Source organism: Haemaphysalis longicornis, unplaced genomic scaffold (genome assembly GCF_048455015.1).
Source record: "Haemaphysalis longicornis isolate Haplotype H1 unplaced genomic scaffold, Haemaphysalis longicornis Haplotype H1 scaffold_9, whole genome shotgun sequence".
NCBI lineage: Eukaryota > Metazoa > Arthropoda > Arachnida > Ixodida > Ixodidae > Haemaphysalis > Haemaphysalis longicornis.
In genome coordinates, this window is record NW_027526460.1 from 99,293,323 (window position 1) to 99,306,172 (window position 12,850).

The following is a 12,850-nucleotide window of genomic DNA, read 5'->3' on the forward strand; positions in this document are numbered from 1 at the left end:
TCCTTGCGTTAACGTCACTGTTCAGAGCCACAACAGATAGAATGAATAGACTGGAACTCAGCTGATAGCGTAAAATAAACCAGGGCAAATATCGGCGATACGCACTGAGCGCGTTGGTAGCAGCCAGATCAGGCGGCGGCCATGTTTGTTGCCACAGCGATGCCTAATCGAGAAGGCCGTTTCTGCGAACCCGGACGGAAAGCGAATCGAGTTTTAGAAGCTATCGCTTGCTTCGTTTCAGTTTTTCTATTTGTGCCATTTCTGTGTTTGCGATTGACCGACGATAAAAGCGGTGACCGGGATGCGGGAGGCTTTTGTCCCTGCCGAAACTGACATGAGCATCAAAATCCGTGCCGTTGAGGCTCTTCTGGAGCAGTTTGGCGCAATTATCGCCACTTTCGTGCTTTTGGAGCAGCTTGGCGCAGGAAAATGGAATTGTATCAGAAAGGCGCAATATGCGCAGCTGTCTCACCCCTGCATGCTGTGATACGTTGTGTTACGGGGGGGCGGGGGGAAGGAGGTAGATTTAAAAAGTCATTTCATCTGCTACATCTACAAAAGTCATATGTGACATCGCATCCTAGTGCGATGATTCAGTGTTTTTCTGTGGAGGCACGATAATAACAGCGCTGTTTTGCAGAAATGAATACTTATCTCACAAACCCAAACGCGAAAGAATATTCCAGTAACGAAAATGTGCCTATACATACTCAAAAAAAAAAAAGCAAAACGTTGGTGTAAATCACTACACGTCGAAAAAGAACAATTAAATTTTTGTATACAGCGAACTTTTCAAACAAGCCTTCAAATCAAGCGAACGCAAGCTTGACCTCATCGTCGTTCACTCGTGAACTTCTTTAGGGTAGCCAGAACTACACCCCGCCGTGGTCTGAGCCCAAGGACGCGAGTTCAGTTCCCCATCGCGGAGACCGCTTTTCTCTTGGAGGCAAAAAGCGAAAACGCCAATGTGTTCGAGATTTAGGCGCACGTTAAGACCCCGGGCTCGGGCTGTGAATCCGGGGCCCTCTACTGCTGCGGGCCTTATCGCCAGTGTAGCGTCGGCGCCTTAAATTTCGTAGTCAAACAAATCAATATCCCTCGCATACATAACTTTCCTTGAGGATACCGTGAACTGTCTACGATAACAACTGTAGAACTGCAGTGTGGAATACAGAGAATCCCGCAAGGAGCAAACGCGCATCTATGTTCTATTAAAACAGGTGAAAACAGTTCTTTCACGGCAAAAGAAATCTGTACTCGTAAGCGGAAGAGACTCACAAGGCGCCCCCGCTCACATGAACTAAACGAACAAACGAAGAAAAAAGAGAAGAAAGACAAACTGAAGCGCTGATTAACAACTCATCTCTACTGCACAGGGACACAAAAAGAAAGAACGAGCCTGACACTGCTGCACGTCACTACAAAAAAAGAAAACAAAACAGAGAAACCGAACAAATTAGTGAGCTGGCGTGCCGCTTGTTACACTCCGACCGCTCTCTCGCTAACAAAAGTATTTTAAAGATGTCAACGCGTCCGCGGAATGTTTCTCAAACACAAGCGCCTCGCAAATATCCTGCGCCCGCAAGCAGATCAAGAACTTTGAAGCTGTTTTCAAGGACTGGACTTTCCATAATTCTTCCGTCCTCTCTCCTGCTGCAGTTCGCCGAAGCGGGCGCCCGGACACAAAAGACTTGCCATCCACATCCACACCCGGCGATAACCAGTTCTTTTGGTTCCTCTGGCACCCTCCCACTAGGGACCGCGCTGTCGCGACATGGCTGACATGGCCTCCGAGATTCCCCGCGAATGTCTAGTACGCTGAGTTGCCACTGCCGCCAGTGGCGCTAACAGCCCACATCGCGACCTCGGCGGAGTTCGGTTATCTGCAAAATAATATTACTGCTGCTCGACGGGTTGGTAATGATTCTATAAACAATGATCGTAAATATTAACATAGGACTCACAAGCCGCCGTCGGTTTTTTTTAATATCTCATGTCAATGTTTTCACGCTCAATTTTTCACAAGAATGCGTAGCCGTGGCATAGCCATCGCAAACCGACTCCAAGCCAAGCCAAAGTCGCTTGTTCGCAGTCCCGGATGTGCGGGCACCAACGCTGTGCGGTGGTTCTCACTGTTCTGTGCAAATTTACAGCTTTGCTCGTGTTGTTGACGATTTATGTGCCGTGTGCGAATCTTTTCAACGAGCATCGAAGGTCAGACATTGCAGTGCAGCTGGCGATACATCGAATTTATTGAAGGAAAAGCCATCGTATGCGCTTTTCTACCGCCGGTGAACATCCTTTGTGTCCGTGTTGTGTCTGTGCGCTGTGATCGTACGTTGAAGAAGCTTGCGAAGTGAGGTGTTACCTTCCCTGTTAGCAACGCTTTGGAATCCGTCAAATTCACCACGCTGGGAGCGCCGCTGGGAGCGACGTTGTTATAAGGTAAGTTTATTCTTTCCGAGCGCTCCTGTGCAGTGCGCGTCAGGCTTGTCAAGGGCAAGCGAGCGCGCGGCTTCGGAGCATGCTTGCGACATCTGCTGATAGCTGCTGGGTTAGAGATAGCTTGCCATTGCGCGTGCGTGGATCTCGGACAGGCCCTGGCCGGTCGTCGTTCAGCTTTGGCCTCTAAAATTTGGAGACACCACCACCCGCAACGGGTGCTTGTTTTCTTCGTGCCAGCCGTGAGCGGTGACGCCGGAGATCAGTGCGTAATTTGACGCGGTGCATTATCACCCCAGGGACTTACGTAATCGCACAACAGGTTCGACCGAAAGCCCTGCAGTGAATTCTTGTTGCGTGCTTTCCGTTTGGTGCGCTTGAGATTCAGAAGATTGGCGCTCGTTGCTTTATGCGATTACGTAACTGCCTGCGATAAACGCGTCAAACGGCGCGTCTATCTGGCCTGTCACCGCTCATGGCTGGCACTGGGGAAGACCAGTGCCCCTCGTGGGTTGTGGCGTCTGCAAATAAGAGTGGCCCATGCGAAATGACGACCGGCCCGACCCTGTCCGAGATCCGCGCACGCGCAATGGCAAGCTATCTCTAACCCAGCAGTTATCAGCAGATGTCGCCAGCACGCTCCGGAGCCGTGCGCTCGCTTGCGCTAGACAAGCCTGACGCACACTGTACATTTCATCATGACAAATGTTGTGCAGACCTACCTGAATGGCGATACTCACGACTTGGTTATTTGTCGGTATATGAACAGTGTTTTTATTCCCGCCGTCTCCAGATCGACCTAAAGGGTATGATTTCACTTCAGCCTTTCAAAAATACTGTACGTAAGTGTAACAAATTGAAGGGGGAGGCTATTGTACCGGCACACAACATTTTGACATCAATCAGTGTTTTACTGTCTTCCGCGCTGCTGTATTGCTTTCGCGTGTTCTATATTTGTATGTATCTTAAGCTGAAGATCTAACAAAACCTTTGAAGGCAATTGACGAATGAATAAAATCCCAGATGCAGTGCCGCTACAGAACGGAGCAGCAGCCATGAATTACCTAGTACGAAGTGTCATAAAAAAAGAAAGAACACCATGATGAAGATAAATAAAATGTTTGACGAACGAAGTTAACGAAAATGAAAAAAAAAAATGAAGGAGGTTGAATCGAACAAGTGCCTGTCGGATCAATAACAGACGCACGAATACTGCGCCATGCAAGCACACCTGACAGCGCTAGGCTGAGAGGCAGATCTACCAGTCACAAATAGGATAGTGTGTTCAACCAGTTAGGAGACATGGCGGTAAAATATACTTGCAAGCTAAAGTGCTGGCAGCCAGCAATATATTTGCGTATTAATTTGAACGATTGCTTGGAGAAAGAGCGTTACCTGAGTGCAGAGCAGTGACAAATGTGGCCTAAACCGTACTTCATTCCAGCTAAAAAAATAATGCCCAAGAATATAACAAATTCATTGATTGCTTTTGGAAAATAGAGACTGTGTATCCGCAGAAGGTAGGGTTTGAACCCAAAACATCTTTACATAAGTCTGATGTGTTACCTCGGCACCCTAAAGGCAAGCAGACACTTTGGCTTTAAAACCAATGCAGAAAAAAACCTGCTGCGTTAGTAGGAGTTGGAAACAGACTGCACACTGTTGTCATATATTAGTCTTTTACCACTAAGTGCCAATTCTCTCCATGTATCTTTCCGTGAATTTCTCATTTGCCAATTTTTGTCACAGGTGCTAGGCAGCTTGCGCTAGAACATGCACAGGCGTCAAACTTTCAAACTGATGAATACCAGTTTTGACTTAAGCACTTGCTCGACTTGCTAGCATAAATTGAAATTTGCCATTGCTTCTGATCACAACCTGCTGACTGCCTTTCTCGGAGCAGTTTTGAATAAGTTGGGCTGAATGTGGTGCGAGTAATAGCAAAATCACTGAATTACATTTTGGGTGAATGTGGCATCAGACGTGCCACTGACTGATGCTACACCGGCATTGCGCGAGGGCTTAGTCAATCTGTTTTGACAGATGTTCTGCCTCTAGGAATTACCCAAATGATTGGTCGGCATGGTATCACTATACTGATTTAGTGCTGCTAGTGTATAGAAAATCTCGCCAAGCAAAGGGATACAAGCTTTTAAATTTTTTCTCATTTACAGACACTGATGTTTTTCCCCTCACCAAACAAAACTGTTTCGTGTTCTCCTTGTGTGTAAACTGGCATTAGACGGCCTTGTTATACTGGTATACCCCTCTGGCATTGTTATGATGAAGGCAAAAATGTGGATATACCCATGTCTCATATGATCCCTTTAAGCTGCTGCTTAGTGCTACTTGTTTGGAAAACGTACTGCAAGGCACACACCATACTTCAGCGTTACAAGAGTGTAAAAGACTGCGAAATTTAAGTTATGTATTTTTCCTGTCACGTTCTTTTTGGCACGTTTTTTTCCATCACGGTTCATGTATTTTTTTCCACTAGTCGGTAAGCACAAAGTATTATGCGCTCATCCATTCATAAAGCCATTTGCGATGATTGCCTGATGTAGTAACTTTAGATTACAGTACCACCTGACCCTAGTTTTTTTTAATCAAGGCTAATTTTGTAAACAAGTTCATGCAAGTTGACAATTTTCTAATTTTGTTTTACGAGATTTCAAGCATTAAAACTTCAAAAAACAAAATCCACAGGTTGACAGGTATGCTTTTGCACAGGTTTGGGGTTTCTCCTGTCAGGTAGTGGCTCAACCAGTCTTGATAGGCCTATTTGGATTTCTTTTGGGCCTGAAAGATGTGGAAGACACGATTACGGACCCATGCGGGTGATTTTTTGGCTCCCTGCCGCGTTGAAACATAGTTGTTCCTGTAGATTTCAGGTGCCTTAATGCGAAAGGCATTCCACTCCCTACCCATTGTAGAATTAATTGATGTGGTTAGCTTGCCTTGATGCACTAAAACCTGAAAGAAGCTTATACATTTGTTGAACTGCTGTCTCCTTGCCTTGCTTTCCAAAAATACAAACCATCTAACATATAAAATAGCAAGCTACTTAGACCAGCATGCTTAATAAGAAGGGACGCAATGATTTCGTACTATACTGGTGGAAACAAACAAGGCTGTTTCTTGTTGTATTTTGCAGGCTACACAGTCAAGTAGCCAAGTGGACCCTGCAAGGCTCCAGTCCTCCCGTGCTGCTTTCGTGAGGAATAAAGCAAGCGTTGCCATGAAACACCTCACTATTTCACCTGCTCAATGCACACCTTGATTTTTTGCAATTTTGAAGCAGACTCACTATATATTTAGTACAGTCAACTGAACTTTACGAGGCAATTGTTGAAATAACTTTATAAAAGACTAAAATGAAATCAAACGGGCTGTCTTGAATATGCTCAATAGGTTTTCATTTGACATTTCTCAACAGGAGAATCAATAGATAGTCAACACAGACTCAACTAGAACTCCACTGACTTTTCTCAATAGACTTTCAATTGACACGTCACAACAGGAACTCAACAGGAAAAGTGTATTGAGACTCAACAGAAAGTCAATTGGAAATCAACAGACATGTTGACTATAGTCAATAGACTTTCAATTGAAACTCAGCGTTGAGTTTCAATTGAAACGCGGCGGCCAATTTTCAACGAGAACTCAATACAAAATTTCTATTCAAAGTCAATTGACTGTCAACACAATGTACTGAGTAAAGTCAATTGACTTTCAATTCAATCTCAATAACCATTTTTGTAAGGGTACACAACCTATAGCCACCCCAGTATTACCCATTTCAGCCGCGGTGTTTCGTCGACTCCTGTAGGACAGGCAGCAGTTCTGATCCGCTCGGATGTCGCCGGCCGTCAACTCAAAGTTTCAGGGCAATGTACAGAAAACCATGAAGCAGTCAGTGTGCACATTAGATTACCAGATGGCAAGGCCCACGTAGTCGCTTCAGTCTATTACCGCCCCGTCTCAGGCTCCCAGAGAGGCATCACGTATGACTGGCTGCGCCATCTCGTTTCGCAGTTTCCCCGAACCCAAATCATCGTTAGTGGGGACTTTAATGCTAAGAGCACAACGTGGGGCTATGCTTATTCAGATTTGCGTGGCACAGATCTCGAGTCCACTATTGAGGAATGCGATCTTACTCTGCTAAACGATCCTGGCTCATTCACCCGCATAGGCCTACATCCTCGTCAAAATAACACCACACCAGACCTCACCTTCGCTACCCCTGGCATTTCCCGCGACTGGAACCCATATAACACTACGTGGGGCAGCGACCACTTATCAATACTTATCACCCTCCGCGGAAAGCGACTCCGAGCAAAGAAAAATATTCCTCATATAAACTGGCAAACCTTCCGAGCAATAAGCTCCCTCTCCACCCCAACGACGCTGGAAGAGTTCATTGCCACCTTGCAAGACGCCAAGGCTCAGTCTGGGGAAGTTATAGAATGTGACGCAACAACGGCTTCTCTTGACGCGCACCTTGCCAATTTGTAGAAGGGTGCCCATACCCTCACTACTCGGCAGCTCAAAAATGGTAAAGGCACAAAGATCTCCTGAAAATCCGGCACAATACAAGCTCATACGCGAGTATCAACGCTCTCTCGCTAATGAAAGCTGGCATAATATCTGTTCCGACCTCGGCCGGGACCGTGGCCTCAGAAAACTATGGAGGGTTTACCGAGGTCTCGCCGGTAAAGTCAAACGTCACTCTACGCTCTTCGCCACACTCACACTACAAAATCCGCCTGACATCGTGGAACATAACCTCATCTCCACAATCTTCCCACACGCCTCCTTGAATCCGCACCCCCCCCTTCCTGCTAATATAATTCCATCCCCTGATGAGGACCTACACAGCCCCCTCACTCTTCCTGAACTTCAGACCGCTCTTCACCAAGGCAAACTCCGTTTTGCGCGTGGCCATGATGTTCTAACATGGCAGCACCTCCGTAACCTGGACGAGAACACCCAGATGGTACTCCTTGAGATCATTAATGACCACTGGGCCACAGGGACGGTTCCCGACACGCTCAAGGTTACCTTGGTTAACCCTATTCCCAAACCCAACAAGAATTCTGCTCAGCTCTCTAACCTGCGCCCCATCTCCCTCATCCAAACTCTGTGTAAACTCACCGAAAGACTAATCAACAACAGAATGCAACACTATCTCGAGTACGTACAGCCCTGGTTTAATCTATCCCAAACTGGCTTTCGTCCGCATCTCAGCACCCACGACTGGCTTTGGCTCCTTCGCAGAGTCATTAACCGTAAATCGCGTGCCGGTAACCCGGACTATGTTCTAGCCATCGACATGCGAAAGGCATTCGATAATGTCAATCAAGCCGCCATCCTTACCGAACTGGCTGCTGTATATCCAAGCCAACGGGCTCAAAATTGGATAAAATCCTTTCTGGAAAATCGGCCTATTCAGCTTAGTGGCACGCACCCCGGGGTGGCGCCCCAGGACCTATTTCTTGGCTAGGGGGGTACCCCAGGGTTCCATCCTCGGGCACGTGCTTTTTTACTTGGCAATGACGCGAATCGCTCGTCACCTAGAGACCGATACCACATCACGTTTTGCAATCTACGCTGATGACCTCACGGTGTGGACTGAGGCCGTTGACTATCCGGACGTCGAAAGTATGATTGTTGAACTAAAGGCAGCGGCTTCTAGTCTAGCCCAAAGTCTCCCTTCACTTGGGTTAGTGTTGGCTCCTGATAAGACAGAGTTTCTACTCGTTCATGGGCTACATAACCCACCATCTCACTTCCATCATGTTATTAATCTGGCCGCAACGCCAATCCAAACCAAGTGGGACCAGGTTCGCATCTTGGGAATCCCATTGAGCAGCCACAACAGTGTCAGACGTTGGATCACTCAACTTAGACACAACTGGAAACCAATGCTGCATTTGATCTCCAGGATGTCTAATAAGTATGGTGGAGCTAGTCAGGCTGCTTGCCTCGCGCTCAATCCAGCAGTTGCAGTTGGTCGAATTCTGTACGGCGCCCCTGCATATGACCTCCGTCCAGCTCCCATGAAGCAACTAGAAATTCTTCATCGTGCGTCCCTGTGGACGATCACAGGCCTCCCACGGCACACTAGGATTTGCGCCTTATAGAAAGCTGCTCCTCTACCTCCCCTGCCAGAAATCCTTGAAGAGACCCGGAAACACCATCAACTCCGGCGCACGCTCACTATCCACGGTGCTGCTATTACTGCATGGGACTCTCAAACGCACCCAATCGGACCCACGCCATCTCCTCCGCCACCCCCTTGGGCTCGAAATACCGTGGTTTCTTCGCAATGGTCGGCTATCCCTCGAGCTAGCGTCGTTCCGCGTCTGCGCGCCCTCCGCCGATGCATGGCCCAGAGGCTACCAAACGAGGTGGACATATTTACAGACGCCAGATTACAAGACAACTCTATCGGTTTCCCTTGGCACTCTGAAGAACGCCCTAATCTTAGCGGCGCCACTACTATGGCTACCATCGCCCCGTCACCTCTCCAAGCCGAGCTCCATGGTCTCCTAGGAGCCCTGGATCACATGACCTACATGGCTCGTGCACCACCACCACCCAGGGTCCGCCTCCTCACTGATTCCCACGCCGCCATCAGGGAATTCAATGGGGCTTACTCTGATCACCCTACCGTTCATCACATCGAGGCCATGGTTAACCTACTGGCCCGAAACGGAACGCAAGTCCGCGTAGCCTGGATTCCGGGGCATGTGACCCAGGGGGTCGGCAATCACGCTGCTCATAATGCAGCGCGGGAGAGCCTTCAGTCTACACCTCCCTTGATTGCTCCCGATCTTGCACCTGATCCAGGTCTACATCCGCGCCCCCAACTGGACCATCTAAATATTCTCGCCGAAAGCGGCTCGCTGAGAAGACTCCGCAGGGCTACCTGCATGGTGTCCCCACCCTACCCCGTTCCGCAGAAATCTTTGTTAATAAGACAATCGCTAATGCGGCCCACACACTCTCCACACTGCGGAAGTGGTTCCGTTTGGACTCTTCAGCCTTTCGGTACTGTCCCCATTGCAAGCAGAATGTTTTTTCAGACCTCAAGCACCTCACTTGGCACTGTGCAAATTTTGCATCTTCTCGCGATTCTTTGCTCAGTGCTCTGCCCCCCAACTCGTCCCCTGATGATTCCCCGTACGAAGGCCCAAATTTTCTGCATGCTCTAGGTGTGTTTTTCATTAAGAGTGACCTGGCAAGGGTAGTGTGAGATGGGGTCTACAATCCCCCTCTCAAAGAAATCACTGATCATCTATCTCCAACAAGTCATCTCTAACGATTGAGTGATCATCTTCCCTCCTCCCTTCTTCCCCTTCTCCAACTACGGCCATGTGGCCTCCCCCATCTTAATAAATGTCATTCATTCATTCATACAACATGTCATCCCATGCCATCAACTCAGCAAGGACAAGGATTTCTTCAGAAAAAGAATCAAGAAAAGGTGCTAATCAGGGGGGACCATTCTGGAAAGACCAAAAGATGGTTGCCTTTCTTGCGCTGCTTAAATGCGAAAATTTTGCTCCAGTCTCGAGACCCTCGTTGTTTATTTTTGCCCATATGAAGCCCTTCGCTAAGGGACATGCTTAGGTATTCGTTCATTTTCGAGTTCGGCGTACCATACAAACAAACACACTTTATTCATAAACTCGTTTTTTTTATAAAATCCCACACAGTCCACTCCCAAGAATGTCTTAACGGTGCATCTGTGAATGCTTAAGATAATCTCCCTTCTACGAGCGACACGTCAATGCCGTGCCAGCGGTGATGGCACTGCGCAGGAAAACGCATGTTAACTTGCAACATATCCCCACGCGAAAGACTTCACCGGAGGGTACTACAAGCGGGTCGATATCTCCATTTCGCTGTACGAAACAAAATACAAAGGGGTTAAAACTAGCATATAAAGGCGCGATGACGTTCTCGCTAATGAGGTGCAGCGGTTTGTATATGCGCTTGAATGGCGCTCATTGGAGGGATTTTTTTGCCTGCGCGCTGTTCGAAGTGAGGACTTCGCTGCGCGTCGGCTTCATTTCTGCACCGGCGGCGTTGTTGACATGGTTAGTTCGACTGATATGACAACAAGCAGTGGTTGCACGGCATGATTTGACTCGCTGTGCTGCCGCGGGCGTGGGTCAGGTTACAGTATAGTTCCCATGCAGGGCCACGGCAGCAACCTTATTGAAGAGAATCCCAGTTATTAAAGCGAAAGCTTTCTTAGTTGGACTGGTAACGTCCTGTCAAGAAACTAATGCATTTCAAAAAATACTGCTGGGTCGACGAAAGCTGATTAGTAATGCTGATTAGATCCCTGGACACACGGCGCATGCATGAACCCGGGCTTACATTGCGTCAGAAAGGTTACTTTAAAATTGCGAGAAGGGAAGGGTTCTAGATAACACAATACACCCACCGATCTCGAAGAAGTACTATAGTATACCGTTACCTTCTAAGTCACGTACCGGTATGCATTTAAATCCTTGTAGATGCTTTTGCATAGTGCGCGTGGGTTCGTTCCTCGTTTGCGACTTGGGTCTGAAAGTTCGACAATTGATTGGACGCACTCTTAGTGAAGGTTGGACGCTGTATTAGCGTCTGTGCTTCCCTCAACTTTCTTAACTGCTGGGAGGTAAATTATTTCGCATGTGCTTGGTCGGTGCGTAGACGACGCCGTCGTTACGACGGCATTTGCACGCTTTTTGACAGAAGAGAAGCAGCGAACGCTCAACACGCTGCAGGGATTCTATTACGGGACGCTGAAATTGCACGCTAGCTGCCTTAGTTCGGACGCATCGCAAGTGTTCTCCATCGACCCGCCGCGGTGGCTCAGTGGCTAAGGCGTTGCGCTGCTGAGCACGAGGTCGCGGGTTCGATTCCCGGCCGCGGCGGCCGCTTTTCTGATGGAGGCGAAAAGCAAAAACGCCCGTGTGTACGAGATTTCGGCGCACGATAAAGATCCCCAGGTGGTCAAAATTAATCCGGAGCCCTCCACTACGGCGCGCCTCATCGCCTGCGTTGCGTCGGCGCGTTAAACCCCACAATCAATCAATCAAGTGTTCTCCATCGGCTGCCGTTCAGACAAAATGAAGGTTATGAACACTGTGGCGTGCTTCCTAGTTATCGCAGTTATGTCGGAATTTTAGTCACTGGTTACATTGACATTTTGGATTCAAAAAATGAAGTACGCCGATTTACTCCAACGACGTAAATTAAGAGCTACCGGCTATATTAGAGTTTTCGTATATCGTACGGAGGACTACGTAAAGAAATGACGCACGTATTTCCTTACGTCACTGCACAGCGAATGCACAGTAGGCTACGTCATTTGTGCGCTTGGCGTACGTTCGTGATACGTACGCTATTGCCGCCAAATAGCGAGCGCACGTTGAGGCGATTGCGTCTCCCTGTGTTCACGACATGGCGGCAGGTAGAGCGGAGCACCTGAACATTTTCGTTCCTCTGTGAGCAGTAATTTGCATCTTAGGGCGGGTTCAGACGGTTGCCGCAACTGTCGTAAGAACTTTAAACAATAACGTCATTTAACGTCTCAGCCAACCGAACTGCGTGACACGCCGTTTTTTAACGTCCATAGATCAAGATATGGCTTTTGCAACGGTAGTCTGAATATAGCCTTAGAGAATGAGTTTTTGTAGCGAAAGCTACCCTACGCTACCTCGGGCGCTCTTCGCGGGGTGACCAGTTTTGAACTAAAGAGTACCAACCCCACCCCCTTCCGCAAGCGCGCGGCATAGAGAAGCGGCCCGTTGGCCGGGAGAGATAGGCGACAGGGGAGAGATATGCTTACCCTTAGTTGAAACCAGAACGCACTTAAACAAAGTCAAATGAAGTTTAACGCAAGAACAGCAGCTTGTCTAAAAACTAAACCTTAATATCGAGAAGGGTGAATATAAACACAACACAAAACAATAAAAACAACTGCGCATTAACAAAACAAGTTTACAAAAGCCACGGTGATGAGACAACTAGGTAGATAGCACCGGCTACAGTCAATGCCCACGCAGAGATGCAATCTCTTTGGGATGAAGGCCCGCTTGCTTGGCTGCCACACTAGTCTACTCTTTCTGCTATGTGGAACGCTTCCGCGATTTCGCTGTGAGTTTTTTCGCGGTACCTAAATAAAATGTCAGGGGCAGGAACATGAGGTTCGCATCCGCAGCGCTTACTACAATGTGAAGAAAGATGGGATGATAGGGGGCTCTTTAATGAAAATTCATGCTCTCTCAAACGCACGTTGATACAACTTGTGTTCCCCTTCTTTTGTGTTTGTTTAAGTTCGCGCTTGTTTCATCTCAGAACATGTCTTCCTAACAAGCCCAACTTGCAACCCATGTGGCGATAGATA